General features: G+C 36.6%; 1 long non-coding RNA gene across 1 annotated transcript in view; it reads left to right on the plus strand.

Moving 5' to 3' along the window:
* The window catches only part of LOC118555031 (uncharacterized), a 34,804-nt gene that overhangs the window by 2,725 nt on the left and 10,703 nt on the right, over nt 1-21,376 (plus strand). The gene's annotated exons all lie outside the window — the stretch shown is intronic.

Below are 21,376 nucleotides of genomic sequence, written 5' to 3' on the forward strand. Positions count from 1 at the left end.
CTAGACTTTAAAACAAAATCTTTGGTTTTCTCTCCAAAACAAAACAACAAATACCTCCTCAGTTTAATAGGGGAGGTATTTGAGACGATGCCTCTTATTTGTTTAAACTGCCCCACTTCCTCCTGTGAAAGCAGTAAACAGTAATTTCTTGGAATGCTGAACTTCACTGATCGTAACTCTGCCTATGGCTCTTCATATTCTGAGGGATTACTAAAATGTCACTTGGGGGCATTTTAAGCTTTCTGTCAGGGCTTTAATACGTGATCCCAAATCTTCATCTCAAGTCCTCACAACATCCCATAAAATAGATGATATACCTTCATTATACATTTTTTTTTTAATTGATACTTAATGTCACTGTCACAAAATGGCCAAGCTGGGATTCAAACTAAATCCGAAGCCAGTTTTGGGGTTTTGTTTGCTTTGGTCTGGGCTTTGATTTTTCTCTACCCTCCCCAGAACCACCACTAAAACATGCTATCTCTTGTTTTAGAAATAAAAATCATTTGGACCCGAATATGGAACAGCCTTAGCTGAGGAACCTGGGTCCATCAATAAGAATAGAAGAAGTAGTGGGAATGAGAAGAAAAATGAGCACCAGCTCCCCTCAGTACTCTGCCAGGCTCTAGGGTATTAAAACAAATGAACACAGAGTTCTAATTCCTAGTGCACAAGTGGACAGGAGTGTCCCATACAAGCCACTCAATCCCGCTTATCTCTTGTTTTGTTTCTTTGGTGCTAACCACCTTATTTCTATCTTTTGCAATAATGCTCATCTTGTCAGTGTTGTCATCTAATTAGGTGAACAGAAAGAAGCCCAGAATCCATTCCATATAACCCAAGGTAATGTGTGTATGTTAATAACTTTGAGAATCCCCATCACCTAGCATAGTACCTAACACAATAAATACTCTTTAAATATTTCGTGCTCAGTAATCAGGACACCAAAGAGCAGACGGACACCATGGAAATAAAGCAAGAGAACTACTCCCTGGAATGGTAGGAGAAAGAACTTAGGAGGGAAAACTGTCCTATATGCAGTAAATAGGCAAATCGAATAAACCACTTCACAATGTAGTGACTTAGAGAACAAATATTTATTGGGCACCTGGGTGGCTCAGTGGATTAAGCATCTGCCTTCAGCTCAGCTCATGATCCCAGGGTCCTGGGTCTGAGTCCTGCATCGGGCTCCCTGCTCAGTGGGGAGCGTGCTTTTCCCTCTGCCTGCCGCTCCCCCTGCTTGTGCTCGTTCTCTCTCTCTCTCTCTCTCTCTCAATCTGATAAATAAATGAAAATCTTAAAAAAAAAAAAAAGAACAGATATTTAGTTCACATTTCTGTGGATTCACAGTTTGGGTTGAGCTCAGCGAGGCTCAGCTGGGCAGTTCCTCTGGACTCAGCTCATGTGTGTGTGGTCAGCCGGCAGGATGGTGCTTCACTCACCTGACAATTGGCTGACTGTAAGCTGGAGTGCCAGGGAGTAACTAGGCCACGTGTCTCCTTCCATCTAGTAGGCTAGCCTGGCTGTTTCATAGGGTGGCAGTTCACAGGCTTCTAAGAGTAGCAATAGGGGAAGCACCTTCCAAGTCTTAGCTTGCATCATGTTTGTTACACCCCCTTTGGCAAAGGAGTTCATCAGGCCAGCCCAGACTCAAGGCATGAAAAAAGACTCCATCTCTTGCTGGGTAGAGCTACAATAACATATTCAAGAACCTGGTACAGGGAAAGGAAGAACTTGTTTTCATTTTTATAATCGAGTACAATAGCTATCCCAGAAGGCTAGCATTTTGCACGGTAGCTTCATCCACCAGGCGTCTGGTAGACTGACCCGTGGAAAGCAGAGTATTCCCAGTATGGAGTAAAGGACACTGATCTTGGGTAAGAACTAGAAGTTTGTCCAGATTATCAAGTCTCCAGACTTGCTCCCTTTATCAGATACAGTCTGTCCAACAGCGTTCACCAATACAATGGAACAAGTCTCTGTAATTCTTCCTCACTAGGAAGCACAAATTTTCCAAGACTTAATCTACTCTCTGGGCAGCCATTGAATTAATTAATCCCAAGGCTTTAATTTACAATTCAGATTTATCAACACTATTATAAAATCTGACTTGTTCTGCTAGAAATCACTAGCAACCTTTACACAGCAGTGATGATTTCATCGTTGGTACATGGACCTCCCGTCATCTATTTTGGCTACTTAGAGACATTGTTTACTTTCTGATTTCTTAACATGTTCCAAAGAGTTGAGATGAAAAACACGTATCATAAATGACTTCCCAAATGGGCTTGATTGAAACCCTTGGTACCACCACATCTGTAAACAATCTCACCTAGTTAACTCCAACTCACTCATTAAGGCTCAGGACCAAAGTTCTCTTCTCTAGGATCATCTGCAATTCCCTTCTACTGTGGTAACTGTTTCTCTCCTGTGCTCCCAAACACCTGAAACTTCTCTCCATTTTTACACTCACTACATTGTATCATAATTTATATTTTATATTTTATAAATTATCCCACATTAGTACATTTGTGTTTCACCTAGTAAAGCTGCAGACATGGATGGCTGGGTGAGTAACCAATATATTCAATTGACAAGATTTTGGAATAACATATGATCACATTTATTTTAACATCTAATAATAATGACTTAAAGCTTCCAACCTGCTGATCACATGAATGTAATTACATGATTTTACATTCTCAAGTGACTTCTGGAAATCTCGAGCAATGTTGACATGGTCTATGAAATCCTTCTTCATTGCTGCGTGCACACACACACACACACACACACACACACACACATATCACCAGAAACAAGGATCTCAAATGCACTCCTTAAGGTCAATCTTGTCCTGCTGACCTCCAGAGCCCCACCTACTTGTTTCTATTTCCAACATTCAGCTGTTTCCATGCACATTTTAACACTAAGCCTCATTTTAGAATGGTAACTGAAGTCCAATTTGCTCCAACAGCTGAACTACAGTGGTTCCTAGGGTACACGGAAAGTTCCACTTCTCCACGATGCTACATTCAATCAAAGATCAAAGAAAAATAGCCCTAGACTCCAGAAGCCCTAGGTTTTTATAATCAACTCATTTAAGTTACAAGCACATAAACCTTTTTCCCACATTGCCAGAGCAATTAGGTAAGGAAGAGACCCAGCATTAGCTTCATGCTGAGCCCAATAAGAGCCCTTCCCTTTGACAACTTAGATACTGGTGTTTTGCCCAGGGCTCTAGGGTGTAGGTATCCTTATCCCTTGCGAACACTGAGGTCGGCCACAGGGAGGAATGAGGTGAGGTGGGCATTCTTGGTCTCTCTGCCTGCCTGGATGCTTGCTGAGCTGCAGAGAGAAAAAGAGCCCTTGGGAGAATCTAACATTTGTTTCCCCAGTAGTGGGGGCAAATGTGAAATTATAGAAAAGTGTCTGCTTCTTGCCTGAAAATTTCTAAAGGTGGGAGCCTGGCTGAAGTGACCAAGAACAGCAGTCCAAAGTAGAGGGATCATCTGATAGTCAAGAGGCAAATCTATTACTTCACAGGTCAAAGACATATTAGTTTTATGGACCAAGTGGCCACCACAAAAGGCTGTAGCCGGAGACATCAAGGCATTGGGAGAAAAATAAAACAATGTCTTGATTGCACTTCACAGTTTGTACCCATTTATTAATGAGCTAAACAATAGGTTATATGAATAGTGGCCTTTTGGACAGTTTAGTTCTGCAATATAAGGCAGCAAAAAAACCAACAACAACCAGCAACCCTATATTACAGACACTACTTGCTCATAGAAAGGAGCTATTAATATTATGCTAGTCTGAGATTTCATGATTTCCAGAACTAGGTAGGCAGCAAGTAAGTAGCTACAGAGTTATTATGAACAACTCACACGGATAGGACTGGGAAGAAATTGACAAATCCCAGATATGTGAGAAATTAATGGTCCATATAATGAAATACCAGTCTCAGCAGCATAGATTGGAGGGCAGGATCATCAGAATTGAGGGTGTTGCCCTAATAACCATTCTCTTCCTCCAGCAGAAATAAAAATTTCCATTGGCTTGAGGTAAGAAGTCCAGGGTCTTTAACCACTTTACCTCATTTAATTCATTGCCTGTCTTCTTTCAGAAGATTCTCGTAACAGTTACCCAGAGTTGGTCCTCCTCCAGTCTTCACTGAAGGAGTGACACAATCTCCTACAGCCAATACTACCAGCTCTAGATTGTCCATCTCTTGACTTTATCACACTTATAGTAATCATGGGCATTTACTATTTCTTCTAGTCCTCATTCTTCCTGCCTGGTTTATTGGATTCATTAGATTGCTCTTGGCCTCTCACTCCCTTTTTACCCTCTTTCCTCTCCCTACTTACCCCATGCAAGTTTGTGGAAGCAGATAGACTCTTACTTTAGCAGGGAACCAAGATATCAGAGAGCAAGGTACATCCTAGAGGTACAGACCAAGATGAAAGTCAATTTTCAGTGCCATACCTAAAAGGCTGGGCCCTTCTAACCTTTAGCTCAAAGTCTCATTTCCCTCTATAATTTGCTGACTAAATAGATTTTCATAACCCACAGTTTTGTTCATTCACAGAATGTGGCTAAGAATTGGGAGAAGGGGAGTGAAATCCACTGAGCCAATTGACCACACAGTAAAGACCATTTCTAACTGAAGCTAAGTAGAGAGCAATATTTACAAATTTTCAATCAAAAATGGCCAACAAAAATCAGAAAGAAAACTAACTTACCTCTTTCTTCTCATAATAGTTCCATAAGATAGATATTATCTCACTTTATGATTTATAAACTAAAGCTCAGAGGTTAGATAACTTGCTCAAGTAATTCAGTTAAAAAGTGAGGGCAGCCAGAATTGTAATTAGATTTTTCTTTACTCAAGCACATAAACAAGAACTCTTGTCTCCCAGTTCCCAATCCAGTGTACTTTTCACTCTACGTAGTGTTCTGATTTAATTATTTCCAGACAGCTCAAGCTCAAGCTCTGAAATTTCTCCACGTAAACTCTCTTCAGATTCTTGTACAAAGTTTCCTCCCATTTTTAGTATGATACAGAGTGATTTCTGTCAGCCAACATGATCAAAAGGGGAAAGTTTTAGAGTTTCAATTCCTCCATGCCTTTTGGCCACCCAGTGTCGAAACAGCGAAACTGCAGGCAAATACTAATGTTTCTAGACAAACACAGTAGTACATACTGTCAGCTTTGCAGCAACAAAAATAAATCATGACAGAGGTTCCAGAGTCTTTGAATGGTAAAGGTTATACATAAAGAAGATACTCCCGCAACAGAAAGATGTGCATGAAACCGAGAAGACAAATTTCTTAAAATGAAAATTTTAAATAGCATTAAGTGAAGATGTGCCTGTTCCAAAAAATTAAGGAGTAAAAATAAATGAGATAATAAAATTTAATTGTATGTATGGAAGCAGTCAAAAATAAGAGAAATGGTATTCAGGTTTTTTCTGCACATTTTTTAATGTAGAGGTTAATTAGACAGTGTAATGAGCCACACAAAGAATTAGTGGAATTGCCAATATTAGAGGTATTCAGCGAAATCTTTGGCTAGACAACTGATGGGAAACCTATAGAAATCAAGTTCCACCAAGTTGTAATGACAAACACAAGTGAACAACATGCAGCAAGGGATCCATTAGGACTAACATTAAAACATCATCATCTAAGTGGACTTACTATGCATTTAATTGTACATGGATAGCCCCTGCCCTCTGGAAAGCACAATTTAATAAAGCAGAAATGATGACATCACCATAAAATGATGCTATTGGCTCACAAATCCAGTTACATGAATGACAAAGAAGAATGAATTTTAGAGATTGGAAATAGAGCATATGTTTATTTTAGATTTAAAAAGTAGAAAAATAACCATAGAACTCTATGATAAGAAAAATATTTTTAATGATAATAGGTCTTCTTTCATAATTATTTAGGATTTGTGTTTGGGCTCTCTGGGTCAACCTCTCTTGTGAAATCCTATCTCTCTCTATTAGGGTGTTGGCCCCAACACAATGGACAAATGTACAAGGCTATAGATCAGCCCAGTGGCTCTCAACATTTTGATTAGTTTCCTTATGTGGGATAGAAAGCATTCTCATAAATGTACCAGGGTTGTTCAAAATTTTTGTTTTCTTTCTTTAAGTCCTTTCTCTCCCACTGACAAAGCATAGCTAATACTAGTGAGTGAAAAGGACACTTAGAGGGATAACTTTTCCAGTTTATATTTCAAAATAAATACTTCCCAAAGTTCAGTGCTTTATTAGTAGTAACTTTATTATTAACCACTAACTTTACAACAAATCACCGCATTGCATGAAGCTTGTAATCAAGTAATAAATACTGTTCAAGATCATAATATAATGATCCCTTTGTGGTTCAAGGCATAGAGCAAATCAGAAAAAAGTGGGTAGAAGGAGATTTGGTCTATACTTACCATCAGTTCATAGAATTAGAAAGGAAGTTTCCAAAAGTGCTCAGTTTTTCTTTAATTCTAAAAGTTTGCCTTCAATCTATCCCGTACCCAAAATCTCTTTCTCATTTCAATAATATTCAATACTCAGCTATGGAAATAATATTCAATACTCGGTTATGGAAATTCAATACTCAGCTATGGAAATTAAGCACCTTGTAAGGAGGTGCTTCATTGAGGGCTCTATTTCACAATATGCCTATTTCTTCAGTTCTGTCTTTTGTGGTTTTGAATAAGAATCTCCATCTCTTTATGATCAGATTTCAAATTCACCAAGGATATCCTCTAGGAAAACTCATCTCTGCCGCCATTAGACATTTTGCAAGTTGACAAGGTATGATACCTGAGCCTACCAAAGTCCTCTGACATCTTTGGAGGAAGAGTCACTCTACTCCTCTCTGCTTAAACACCATTGTCTAAACATCAGTTCTTTCCTTGGCAGAGCTAATTGTTTTCCTTTAAAAGCCTGTTAGGATAGTTGAGATTGTACCCCTCCAAAAAAGTACTCATACAAATGAAATATTTGAAAACACTTTCTTTTTTATTCATTTGGCATTCTAAATTACCAAATGTGTAATCCAACTCTTGAGAGAAAGAATATAAATTGCAACTGTGCTGATGCAATAAGTTTCTTAACTATTGCATTATTTTAAGAATAAAAAATATACCTCATTTAGTCCAAGAGATGTAAATTCCAAGGTAAAGATTATTTACAGAAGATTAAAACTTAATATTAGAGTGCCAGAAGATGCCTAAAAATAAACCTAAATGAATGATTACTACTTGAAATATTTGCCTTATATTCTAGGGGTTTTTTTAATCCAACTATGAAATTTTATATAACAGAGGCCACAAATAATGTATTTTGTTCTCTTTGGTGGAAATAATTATTGTGAAGTTGTGAAGTAACTGTATCAGTAGAATTTATACCAGCAACCCAGCAAGTTTTGAGACCACAAATTTTACCCCCTTTCTCTGAATCAGTTCATATCCAGGAGCCACTATAAATGTCTGTCTTTTTAGACTGGGCAGCTGTTAGTATAACACACAGTTTTCAATCCCTCCTTATTTGGGTAAGGGTGCAGTCAGAGAAGTGCTAGGAAGGAGGGGTGGAATAGTTCTAAAGCCGTGCTTCAGAATTCAGAGGAAAAATCCCTCTGTTTATAGACAATCTGCCTAGTTTCCAGAATGATTACTTGAAAATTTAAGCAAGTTCAATCCGTTTAATAATTATTAAAAGTATAAGTTGCTATTAAGTACCCCTGTGTGTGGTACTCTGCTTTGTAAATATATATGGTCTAGTGTTGTAGAAATTACAATCCAAGCTAAAGCATAGAAATGTTTATCAGCCACTGAAATCCTTAAACTCAATTATTCTTTATCCTAGCTATGGGTAGCTTCAACTTACAAATGGGATGTCTTTCAAGACTTTGTTATTTGGAACTCTGATTGTCCCCATTCCATGGGAACAATGATCAAAATGGAGATTAGGCTCCCAGACCTGTGTTCCAAGATAAAAAAATTCTGAAAAAGCTGTTAAACACAAAGATGCTGAATCAAGTTCCCAATCGACACTACTACCAGCGTGTAAACACCATTTGGCCTCTTCACTTTTCAGAGTCATTGAGAACCTGATGAAAGCATATACTTCTCTAAAATTTCATAAACTCTTTCAAGGAGTCCAGCAATTCCTGACCCATCCTAGCAACCCAAGTTAAGAAGGGCTGATTTTGACATTTGATGAGTTGGATTACATTTAGATATTTAGACAGTGATGCCAGCAAGATGGTAGCATAGGAAGTTCCAGCCTTTGTCCCCCAACAGAGACACTGGTAAAACAACAATACTTGAGCCAAAATACCTTTATGAAACCTCTAGAATCCAGGTAAGAATTTGCAACACCCCAGGGGATCATAAAATTAAGAATTTTGCTTTGAAGTGGCTAAGAGAAATAGTTTCACTTTATCTGTGTCAGATCCTCCCTCAAGCCATCCAGCTCAGGGCTGAGAGAGATCCACTCAGCCTGCAATTTCTCTCTCAGAGGAAAGGCATCCTCAGGCTTTCAGGGCACTGCCCCAAAGACCTACTACCTCCTCACATCACTCGGAGCGCTGAGGCAACCAGAGTAATTAGAATACCTGAGGGCAGCTAAGAACAAAGAAAAGATGGTTTTACTAGTGAATTCTACCAAACATTAGAGAAGAATTATTACCAGTCCTCTCAAACTCTTCCAAAAAACAGAAGAGGAGGGAACACTTTAAACTAATTTTACAAGGCCAGCATTACCCTAATCCTAAAGCCAGATGAGGATACTACAAGAGAAGAAAATCACAGGCCAATATCCCTGATGAATATAGATGCAAAAATCCTCAACAAAATACATGCAAAATGAATTAAACAGCTCATTAAAAGGACCATAGATCATAATCAGGATGGATTTATCCCTGGGATGCAAGGATGGTACAACATAAGAGTATCAAAAATGTGATAGACCATATTAACAGAATGAAGGATAAAAATCATATGATCATCTTAAGAGAAACAGAAAATTCATTGGACAAAATTCAACATCCTTTCATGATAAAAACTCTCAACAAATTAATTATAGAAGGAATGTTATCTTAACATAATAAAAGCCACATATAACAAGCTAGCATCATACTCAACAGTGAAAAGCTAAAAGTCTTTAAGATCTGAAAAAGACAAGGTTGCCCACTCACATCCCTTCACCAGTGCTGAGACCTACTCTTCTGATTCAAGACAAAAAGGAACATGTCTAGAAAGAAAAGGATGTTGTAGAACTCTAACCTAAGAGAGATTACTAAAAAGCTAAATCATTATTTTTACATAAGATACCTTTGTATATGAACATAGGAGACTGAAACTTTCCAAAACACTCATACCTTCCAGTTCCTATACGAGGCAACAAAAGGCAGTTTCTACTTGTTCACATTTGGGGCTATTGATCATAGGTTAACAAGTGCCTTAGTCCCTCCGCAGAGAGACCTGACCTAATCCAATTACTCAGCGAAGAAAATACTCAACATTTCAAGGGCTTTGGGACACACGGTTTGAGTTGATACTGAAGCATCATCATGTTTCCCCTGTTAGAGTAACCAGCATATGGGGATGAAATAATAAATGGAGCCTTGGCCAAGTTCCTGTTAACAGTGGGCCCGCAGATCCATCCGCTGGTCATGTCTCCTGTCCCTAAATGCATAATTATAATGGACATACTTGGTAATTTGCTGAACCCCCATATTGGTTCCTTAGACTGTGGAATAAGATCTGCATAATACAATATGCAAACAATGAATTATGGAACACTACATCAAAAACTAATGATGTATGGTGACTAACATAATAAAATAAAATTTAAAAAAAAAGATCTGCATAATACATAAAGCCAATTAACAGCCTCTGAAACTTTCCTTCCCTCAAGATTATAAATTTTTTAAGAGGTATGTCATCCCTGGATGGAGGGCATGGGGACGAGCAGAGATCAGTGCCCCCCTTAAAGACCTAAAGGGCACATGGCTGCTGGTTCTCATCATTTAATTAGCCAGCCTGGACCCTACAAAAAACAGGCATATCCTAGAGAATTACAGTAAAATAAGGCAACCTCGATTAGAAAGTAATCCCAAGTTCAACTGCTGCCCAGACGTGGCCTCTGTGCTAGAACAGATGATCATGGCCTCTGGTGCTTGGTATACATACTATTATTGATCTGATGAAAGATATCATTTTCTATCCCCATTGGAAAGATCAGAAATTGTTTGGAATCACTTGAAGTAGCTATGTGTATATATTTATAGTCTTAACCAGAACTAGGTTAATACTTTTGCTCTCTGACATAATATAGTCAAAAGAGACCTGACCTGGCCATTTGGTAAGACACTGTATTGGTTGCTATATTGATAGTGCCGTGCTAATCAGACTGGAAACACAAGAAGTAGCATATAAATAACAGGCCTTGGTATAACATGCCTTACAGAGAATGGGAGTTAAACCCTATAAGGATTCAGGGAAATGCCATGTAAGCAATACGTAGGAGTTAAGTGGTCTGGGATAAGCTATGACATCATTTCTAAACCAAGAAACAAATAATTGCATCTTGTTTCTCCCTGCACTGAGAAGGAAATATAATGCCTTGTATTCCTCTCTGGGTTCCAGAAGCAGCATATTACATACTAGGAAATACTGCTCAGGCACACCTACCAGGTAGCATGAAAGTTTGAGACCCAAAGCAGGAAGGAAACTTGCAGCATGTTCAGCTTGGGCCATATGATCTCACAGACCCTTCAGTATTAAAGGTCTCAGTGACGGGAAAGGATATTATGTGGAGTTGATGCCTGGTCCCCAAAATGAAATCACAGCATAGATCCCTAAGGTTCTGGATCAAACGATGCCATCTGTAGCAGTGAGTTATACACTATTGAGAAAGAGAGAGGGTGAGAGGGAGAGAGAGGGAGAGAGAGCTGTCTGTAATGCTGCTGTGCCTTGGTAGAGACAGACAGCCTGACCGTGGGAGATCAGTAATCAATGGGCCAGAACTGATCACTATGAGGTGGGTTCTGCCAGACTTCTCCTAAGTCGCCTCAAGAAGGTCATTCTGCCCAAGACTTAGCCCTTTTCCTGGGGACACCCCACCTCCAGTGACTAATCTAGATGTAAGATTATAAAGGCCTAGCACTCCCTTCAAAGTTGAACAACTCTGGAGGGGAATACAAGTTCCAGAGATCCCCCCTGGAAATGGCAGAGGCCATTGTCACAACTGCATCCCACAAAGCTTACCCTCACTCTTGACATTCTTACTTCCCTTGCTCCCCCATGGATAGATATTGATTCCAAGGGCATTCTTCGATAAACTTCTTGCAAACAAATCTGCATCTGAGAATCTTCTTCCCAAAAAAACCCACCTAAAAAAACATACCAAAATTCTACTGAGTTTAGATAGGTGAAAGTAAGTGAAGGGAAAGAGAAGCTTTACTTCTGGATTTTTTTATAGTAAATCTGAATTAAATTGATTGCTAATTTATAAAGAAAAAGAGTGGAAGAAAGGAAGAGAGGGAAGTAAAGGAAAGGTAGAAGAGACTCCCTTCCCTATTGTTTGATTCACACACCTCTGAAATGCTATGTAATCAGTTGGGTAAACTTTCACTTCCCAAGTTACTAAGGGGAGGATAATGTTAGTCCAAGGAAATACTACCATTTGCTATTCAGCAAAGACCTAAACGTTTTAACCCAAACCGTACTTGTTTTTACCTCCTTTGAAAAGTCTGAATTTCATTCATTCACTTAGTAAAAACTTATTTAGTATCCATAACATACCAAATATTCTATAATATAGTGCTACTATCTATATGTACACTCTTAAATCTATGAATCAAATCGATGTTTTGAATATTCTTGGATAAAATGTTATTCCTAGCTACTTATTTTCCTTCTCTTTTATATTTTTGTTGATTCCTCATTGCAAGTCACAAAGTCAATAAAGCAATGATAATCAGAGTAGATATCAAAAGGACATTTAAATTGGAATCATTTTCTATTTACCAAAGATATTCTGAAGGACATTTTTTCAAGCAGTTGCACATTTACATAGGACATTCAATAATATCATACTTGCAAAGTAGCTAGACATTTTGGCATTTCAGATTTTAGATGATGGGTCTTAATGTGGCAATATGTGAAAGCTGTGATTTGGACTAATTGAGAAAAGATAAGGACAAAATTATATTTTAATTAATAAGAATAAATATGTCAATATGAGCATAGTAAAAGGAAAAAATTTATTTTTTAAGATTTTATTTATTTATTTTTATTTTTTATTTTATTTTATTATGTTATTTATTTTGACAGAGAGAGAGAGACTGCAAGAGAGGGAACACAAGCAGGGGAAGTGGGAGAGGGAGAAGCGGGCTTCCCATGGAGCAGGGAGCCCAATGCGGGGCTCGATCCCAGGCCCCTGGGATCATGACCTGAGCCGAAGGCAGATGCTTAACAACTGAGCCACCCAGGCGCCCCAAGAAAAAAATTTTAATGGAAAAACATTTCTGAAAAAAATACAATTTAGAAGTTCCTCTTATTAATATTTTATCTCCATAAATTGATGAATAAAAATATGCTCCACACCTAGCTCTGAAAATAAAAACCTAGTTCGATTTATAAGAATTCAAATGCATAACTAAAAGAAATTAATTTGGTTATCTGAAGTGTAAAAATGAAAAATTAGCTTTGGTTAAAATTATAAACGAAACCATAGGTCACAATTTTATTTGTATTTAATAGAAAACATGAAATAAAGAAGTTGCTAACACAAGTGTTTTTGGAAATGCAAAGCATTGGTAGATACGGAAGAAGGTTAGAGAATATTTACATACAGTAACCACAAAATAAATTAAATCTACACTTAATCTAAACCAATATAAACCTAAATTTCTATATACCAAGGACAAAGAGTTATTCTAAAATATTCACAAGTTAACTTTAATAGTAAAATTCCCAAGACTGTTGACTTGAAACATTTGAGATTTGCTAATGAGAACTTTTAACTTCAAGTTGTAAGCAAAATTTGTCAGAGGGGTTGAATTTGCTCACCAAACTTAAGATAATTAAATCACTAACTATAACCTCACAGCTCGCCCAGTACATAAAAACTGTGCCTCCTTCCATTAAGTCAGAACTGTATCTGTGAGTCTTCCTTTTTGAATGGGTTATTAAAATAAATAAATGATTCTAAATATTAACTTTAAACACAATGCAAAAATCTCATTCCCTTTTTTTTTTTTAATCTCATTCTTTCACAGGGATTACTCAGCAAACTAACATACACACTTGGAATTTTTTTTTTTAGACCCACTGATGAGCAGATCAGAGAGAATGGGAGATGAAAACTGAAAATACTTAGGGGAAGTGGAAAAATCTAGAACAAAATTATGGAGTATTTTTTAATTGTGGAGTATTTTTAAATAACTGAATTATTGAAATGTCACCAAAAAAAAAAAAACAAAACAATTTCAGAATGACTTTACTGAAGGTAAAACCTAACTAGAGGCAGAAACAAACTACCTCCTACCCCCAGGACAAAAAACCGAGTAAGTTAGAACTAGAACAAAATATGAGTCATAGGAAAGTAAGAAGTAGAAATAATAATCTGGGAAGAAAAATAGATACACTAATGAAAAACACTAATAGTTATTTTGAAAAGAAATTACAAAATTAAGCCCACTTAGTGAAAACAATGCAAATTAGCAAAATGAGAAATGAAACATAAGAACCAAGATAAAAGATTTTTGAAAAATATCTGATTAAAAGAACGAGATACCACTACACACCTATTAGAGTGGCCAGTCCAAAACACTGACCACACCAGGATGCCGAGGATGTGGAGCAGCAGGAACTCTTATTTGTTGCTGGTGGGAATGCAGACTGGTACAGCCACTTCCGAAGACAGTTTGTCAGTTTCTTACAAAATTAAATATATTCTTTTATTTTCCTTAGATTGTATTTTTATTTATTTTAGAGAGAGATAGCATGGTTGAGTGGGGGCGGGGGAGGAGCAGAGGGAAAGGGAGAGAGAATCTTAAGCAGACCCGGTGCTCAGCATGGAGCCTGAGGTGGGGCTCGATCCCATGACCACGAGATCATGAGCTGAGCAGAAACCAAGAGTCAGACACCTAACTGAATGAGCCACCCAGGCGCCCCACGAAATTGAATATATTCTTGACGTACAATCTAGCAGTTATGCTCCTTGGTACTAACCCAAATGAGCTGAAAACTTATTTCCACACAAAAACCTGCACACAGATGTTTATAACAGCTTTACTCATAATTGCCAAAACTTGGAAGCAACTAAAATGTTCTTCAGTAGGTAAATGGTTAAATAATGGAATATTATTCAGCACTAAAAAGAAATGAGATATCAAGCCATGAAAAGGCCAGGAGGAAATTTAAATGGATATTACTGAGTGAAAGAGGCCAATCTAAAAAGGCCATATACTGTATGATTCCAACCATATGACATTCTGGACAAGGCAAAACTATGGCGATAATAAAAAAAAAAAAAAATCAGTGATTGCCAAGAGTTTGGGGGAAGGGATGAATAGGCAGAGCAGAGTATTTTTGGTCCAAGGAAATTATTCTGTATGATACTGTAATAGTGGATGCATGTCATAATGCATTTGTCAAAACCCATAGCATACACAACACTAAGAGTAAACCCTGATGTGGACTAGGGACTTTGGATGATAATGATGTGTCATTGTAGGCTCATCAATTCTAACAAATGTACCACTCTGGTGGGGGTGTTGATAGTGAAAGAGGCTCTGCATGTTTAGGGGCAGGGGATATATGGGAAATCTCTGTACCTTCAACTCAATCTTGCTATAAACCAAAAATTGCTACAAAAACTAATGTCTGTTAAGAAAGGAAGGAAGAGGGGCAACTCTACAACAATTTTGTAAGCAAAATTTGTCAGAAGGGGTTGAATTTGCTCACCGCTCCCTCCTCGGGGGCTTTGTACTATTGCTTCGCTATCACTCAATAAACCTTGCTTTGCTGCCCAAAAAAAAAAAGAAAGAAAGAAAGGAAGAGAAAAAAATGTTTGAAAGAAAAGGTACCAAATTATTTAACAAAATAATCCTCTCTGAGTAACTGGAATATCAATAATTTTTATTTTCCTTATTATATTTTTCTATATTTTTCAATTTTCTATGATATACATGTAATACTATTATGTGTTATAACCAGATATTAACTATACTATTTTTAAAAGACTTGGAAATTAGTGAAAATACTTTCCAATAGCATAACAATAAAGGTGATATCAAAGGTAAATGGATGAATAGTTACAAAACACTGAAAATATATTATTTAAAATAGGTTTTATGAATAGACCAATATGATCAAAACGGACCAATATGATCAAAGAATTTATCTTAAAAAAGTTTTAGACCACAGAGAATTCACTGAAAAAATAACTTATTATTTTTTAAATGAGCATTGTTTAATATACACTGTCTAAAAATATTGAAAAAAATGAAATAACATCCAACTTATCTTAGTAGGCATCCAAGTTGGTAACAAATACCAGGACTCATTATTATGATGTGATAATTAAGATAGTATGTTAGTAGCACAGAAATAAATAAGTAGATCAGTGATTCAGAATAGATAGATAACCAAGAAAGATCTGTTCATATATGAACAGTTGATACATGACAGGAGTAGCATGAGGGATGGGTGGGATGGATTTTTTATTAAATGGACCTGAGATAATTGGGGAAAATGACATTTGGCCTCAACCTCACCCCATTCATGAAAATCAATTCTAGGAGGATTAGAGAAGCAAATATAAAGACAAAATGATAAAGATTTTAGAAAATAATGTTTAAAGAATATCTTTATGACCTGAGAGAAAGAAATAGTCTTTTAAAACAAGATGGAAAAAACTGTGACTATGAAAGTAAAGACTGAAACTTCTAACATATTAAAATGAAGAATTTATGTTCATCAAATGGCAGCATAAAATGGTAAAAAAAGAAAATTACAGAAAGGAGAAAATATATTTTCAATATAGTATCCAAAATATATAAAAACTCTTACAAATCAAAAAGTTGCAAGAGATTTCCAGGTTAATTTCTAAACCATGTTAAACAAAGAATTTGAGTCCAATAAACAGATGCCATAGGGCTAAATAAGGATCAAAGCAAGCAAGACTTATTTTAGGAGGTAGTCTGTATCTGTGATGGAAGGGTATAGAGAGATATTGCATTGTAAGAACCCCTATCTCATTGGGCATGGATGCCTGTCTCCACTGACCAGGGAGAAGTAAAGGTTTAAAATCACACCAAAAAATCCCGAGTCATAAGGAAATTTCAGCTAGCCTCTATATGGCCCTGGCTCCTCTCCAACATGAGGTATCCACAGGTACCTTGCCCTGGAAAAACTTTCCTTCAAGATGAGTAATCAAGAAAGAACCAGCAGAAGGTCCATTCAAAGATACTGCCAGAGTAAATGAATAGGAAGAGCTAATGGTAGATGAAGAACATTCTCAAGAAAATAATGCTGAAAAATAAATAAAAGTTGTGACCTACATACTTCACCATGAAATTAATATAAATATTCAAGGATGCTATTTTTCCTCCATGAACTGAAAGCAAAACAATGTAATAAGTCTTCATATATACACAGTGTGACCAGTTAAAAGGTATAAAGAAAAGATCTCACTAATAATAACAATAGAAAACACTTGAGAATGCATTAAATTAAAAGTATGTGACATCTATATAAAGACTTTAAAATAATATTAAAGGACATAAAAGAAGACAAAACAAATGGAGAAGCATATCATATTCTTAGTTAGGAAGACTCAGCATTATTAAGATACAAATTCTTCTTAAGCTGATCTATAAATTTAATGTGATTCCAGTAAGAATATTAAGATTTTTTAATTAGGCAAGCCAATTCTAAACTTTACATGTTCAAAACTTAACATGTAATATATGATCTAATGATTTTTGACAAAGGCACCAAGACCATTCAATCAGGAAAGGACAGTCTTTTCAACAAATGGTATTGGGAAAACTGGATATCCACACAAAAAAAATCAAGTTGGACCCTCACCTTACACCACATAGAGAAGTTAACTCAAAAAGGATTAAGACCTACATGTAAGAATTAAAACTACAAGACTTTTAGAAGAAAACATAGGTGAAATCTTTATGACATTGGGTTTGGCAATGATTTCTTGGATATGACACCAAAAAGCGCAGACAACAAAAGGAAAAAAAGACAAATTGGACTTGATCAAAATTAAAACTTATATACATCAAAGAAAATTATCAACAGCGTGAAAAGGGAATATAAAATAGTGCAGCCACTGTGAAAAACAGTATACTCGTTCCTCAAAAATGGCACATAGCTACTATAATTTCACTTCTGAATATATACCCGAAAGACATGAAAGCAGACATGTGAACAAGTATTTGTACACCCATATAAACAGCAGCATTACTCACAACAGCTAAAAGGTGAAAGCAACCCAAGTGTCCATCAACAGATGAATGGATAAACAAAATGTGATACACACACACACACACACACACAACGGGATATTATTCAGCTTTATAAAGAAAAGAAATACTAATACATGCTGCAAAGTGTTTGAATCTTGAGGACATTACACTAACTGAAATAAGTCAGTCACAAAAATACAAATACTGTATGATTCCACTTATATGTGGTACCTAGGGTAGTCAAATTTTAGAAACAGAAAGTAGAATTGTGGTTGCCAAGAGAAGGGAGAAATGGAGAGTTATCATTTAATGGTTACAGAGTTTCAGTTTGGGAAGATGAAAAAGCTCTGGAGAGGGACGATGGTGGTGGTTGCACAAAAGTGGGAATGTACTTAATGTCACTGAACTGTACACTTAAAAATGGTCAAAATATTAAATTTTATGTTATGTATATTTTACCCCAATTTTTAAATTAAATTTAAGTTTAAAAAACAAATAATATCCAATAAATTTCTGAAAAAATGTTAAAAGGGAATTAGTTCAACCAATTAATTTAAACACTGCAGTACTAGAACAATAATAGACCAATGATGGAAGAAATGGACTAGAATGTCCAGAAATAAATCAAATATAATGAGAATTTAGATGTTTCTAGTCACTAGAGAAAGATGGATTATTATTACTTTTTTACTGAAATATAGTTGAAACACAATGTTACATTAATTTCAGGTGTAAAACAGTGATTCGACAACCCTATACATTATGCTCTGCTCACCACAACTGTAGCTACCAGAAAGATAGATTATTCAATAAATTGTGTTGGGACAATGAGCAGCCTTTTAGAAAATAATGAAATTGGATTCATATTTCCCACCTTATAACACAAAAAAATCCATATTGAGCAAAAACTCAAATGTAAACAAATCATAAAGGAACTAGAAGAAATAATGTGAAAAAAAATTATGATCTTGAAATGAGGAAATTACTTTCTAAGTGTGTTTCCAAACTAAAAAGCTATAAAAGACTGATTAGTTTGACTACAATTATTTTTTTTTAAATACATGGAAAACCCACCAAAGTTTTTTGAAAAGAACAAAGCTGGGGGAAATTATTGCAACCTAATCATGGAAAATTATTAATTTCCCTTACATAGTAAAAGTTTCTCGAAATCAGTATTATAGAGAAAATATGGAAAATGAGGAATAATCTAAAGAGACATTTCATGGGCTCTTAGTCATATAAAAGGATGCACAGACTTTCTCACAAGAAAAGAAACCTATATTTACAGATATGCCAAAAGACCAATTTTCACCTATAAGTTTGGCAAAGATCAGAAAGTTTAACAACACACTCTCGGCAAAAGCATAGAGAAGCAGGAATTTTTATACATTACTAGTTGGCATGTCAATGAATTTAAAATCTGTGGAGGACAACTCGGCAAAATTTATCAAAATTTCCAAGGTTCATGCATTTTGATCTAATCTCACTCCTAGGAACTTACCCTACCAATTGTCTCACACAACCAAAACGCACACCTTCCCAAACAAGTTATTTAGATTTTGCTCTGGAGGTTATGCCTATTGCCTTTGAAAATTTTACTTTGCTGGCTCTTTCAAAGATGTTCATATTGGTGTGTTCTCTCTGATTCCTCCTGCAAATACTTTTGCTTAATTTCTAAGGATCTGCTGTCATTTCCACCTATTTTCTGTGTTGGCGTTTTAGTAGTCTCCTGATTGTGTTCTTTTATTTTCTCATTCTCCTAGTCGTGTTTAGATGATTTTTAGGAAGAGGAAAGAAAAATGCCAACTATTTATGCCACCATCTGCAAACCAGAAATCCTCCTGATTTCTTGAATCCTCTAATCCCTTGTCTTCTGATACTGGAATCCCTTCTGCCTCTCCTTGTCCTGTATGATCGACCCTTCTTGCTCGCCTTCATGAATTCTTCTTCCTATGCCCAATCTTTAAATGCTGTTGTGTGGGGGGCCTGGGTGGCTCAATTGGTTAAGTGTCTGCCTTTGGCCCAGGTCATGATCCCAGGGTCCTCTGGGATCGAGTCCTGCTTCGGGCTCCCTGTTCAGTGAGGAGTCTGCTTCTCCCTCTCCCTCTGCCCCTCCCCCCTGCTCACACACACTTTCTCTGTCTCATGCTCTCTATCTCTCAAATAAATAAATAAAATCTTTAAAAATAAATAAATAAATGCTGTTGTGTTTCAGGATTCCACATCTTTCTTTCAATATACTCTTCTTTAGCAATTCCATCCACTCTCCAGACCTTAACTACCATCAGTATGTTAATGGTCCCCCAAATCTTTAGCATTGACCCTAAGTCAAGTTGTTTGAATAATAAGTACTATTGCTTTGCTATATTGCACTTTAATTTCCTGTTTCCTATGTTGTGTAATTTTTTAGTCAGCAAATTCTACTTAATTGGCCCTCTAATTATTGGGCGTGGAGATCTATAATAATTAAAGGGTGGTTCTCATTTCAGGGTTGTTCTGACATAGGAAATTAGAAATTGTAAACTTGGGTAAACTCTTGAAGATTTGTCTGTTACTTACCTTTGTGTTAGGTAACATCATAGTTAGCCAGACTTTTAATATTTTAAACTGTGCAGTCAAACATAGAAGAATTCATTAATCTGGCTTGCCACTGATTATGCCTTTATTATCATATCCCACAGACTTCCAATCTCAGTTTTCTCAGTTAAAAACAAGCACCACATCAAAAGATTTTGAATTATTCAATGTAACAAATGTTTGTTGAGTACCCACTTATACGCAAGCCCCAGTGCTAAACGCTTTGAGAGATGTAAATATGAATAGAGGCTCAATCCTTCCAGGGATTTACAGGCTAGGGATAATTAAATATAAGTCCTCCATGTGGAAGAATATAGTATGTGCCATAAGAAGTACATAAATAAAGAGCTACAAAGGATCGATGGAAAAAGAAATAATACCAGGATAGGGCAACGGACATGTGAGCAGGGGCAGTAAGAGGTTGATGTTGTCCTTGAGATGACCAGAAACAATGGGTAGAATTTTACTGCAAAGAGGCCTGAGGGCAGAGGAGAAAAGGGGTGATGAGGACATTCCAGATCCATGGTTTTAAACCCTGAGTGCACACTAGATCACTAGAAGGATATCTAATTCTCCGCACCCCCAGCCAACACATACAAGCCAAGGCTGAGAACTATTTTCCTATGAGGACAGAATAGTGTGTTTTTGTGTAGCAAGAAGATGTGTTTTTGTGTAGCAAGAAGACCCTTCTAGGAAACTGAAGGGTCCATTATGGTTTAAACATGAAGTACATTTAAGAAAGTAATGAAAGATAGATTTGTAAAAGTTAGATTGGGGCATATGATACAGCAAATTTGCCTCACAATGGTACTTCACTATAAGCACTTAGATGTGACCCACTTCCTTTCTGACTTCATTTTCTGTGTATCTCCAAAGGGATACAAATGTCTTCTAGGTTTATCGAAGATAAAGGGTGGGTTTCCTATTTTTCTTCTTTATTGTTTTAACGTTATTTTCAAAAGAAGGACTCAGAAATGTCTTTGCCATCTTTAAAAGGGACTACTCTTTATTTTTTTACACTCAGTTTAATTTCCCAATAAAGTCCTTATCCTACCTGATGCAGAAATTTTAACTAGTTTTTTTTTTTTTTTCCAGGTGATCTCATTCCAATTTAGTGATGTGTCAGTGGACTTCCTAATTTGGTTCCAGCAACCGCTGACATAGTAGTTATTGGGAATGTGGCAGTCTAACTTCTGGGTCCCCTGAAGAAGCAATATACCATGGCAGAAGAAAGGAAGATGTTTCCCACTGCTTCCCCATTTGAAAATTACCTCCAGCAACA

This window comes from Halichoerus grypus, chromosome 6 (assembly GCF_964656455.1).
Source record: "Halichoerus grypus chromosome 6, mHalGry1.hap1.1, whole genome shotgun sequence".
NCBI classification, from domain to species: Eukaryota; Metazoa; Chordata; class Mammalia; order Carnivora; family Phocidae; genus Halichoerus; species Halichoerus grypus.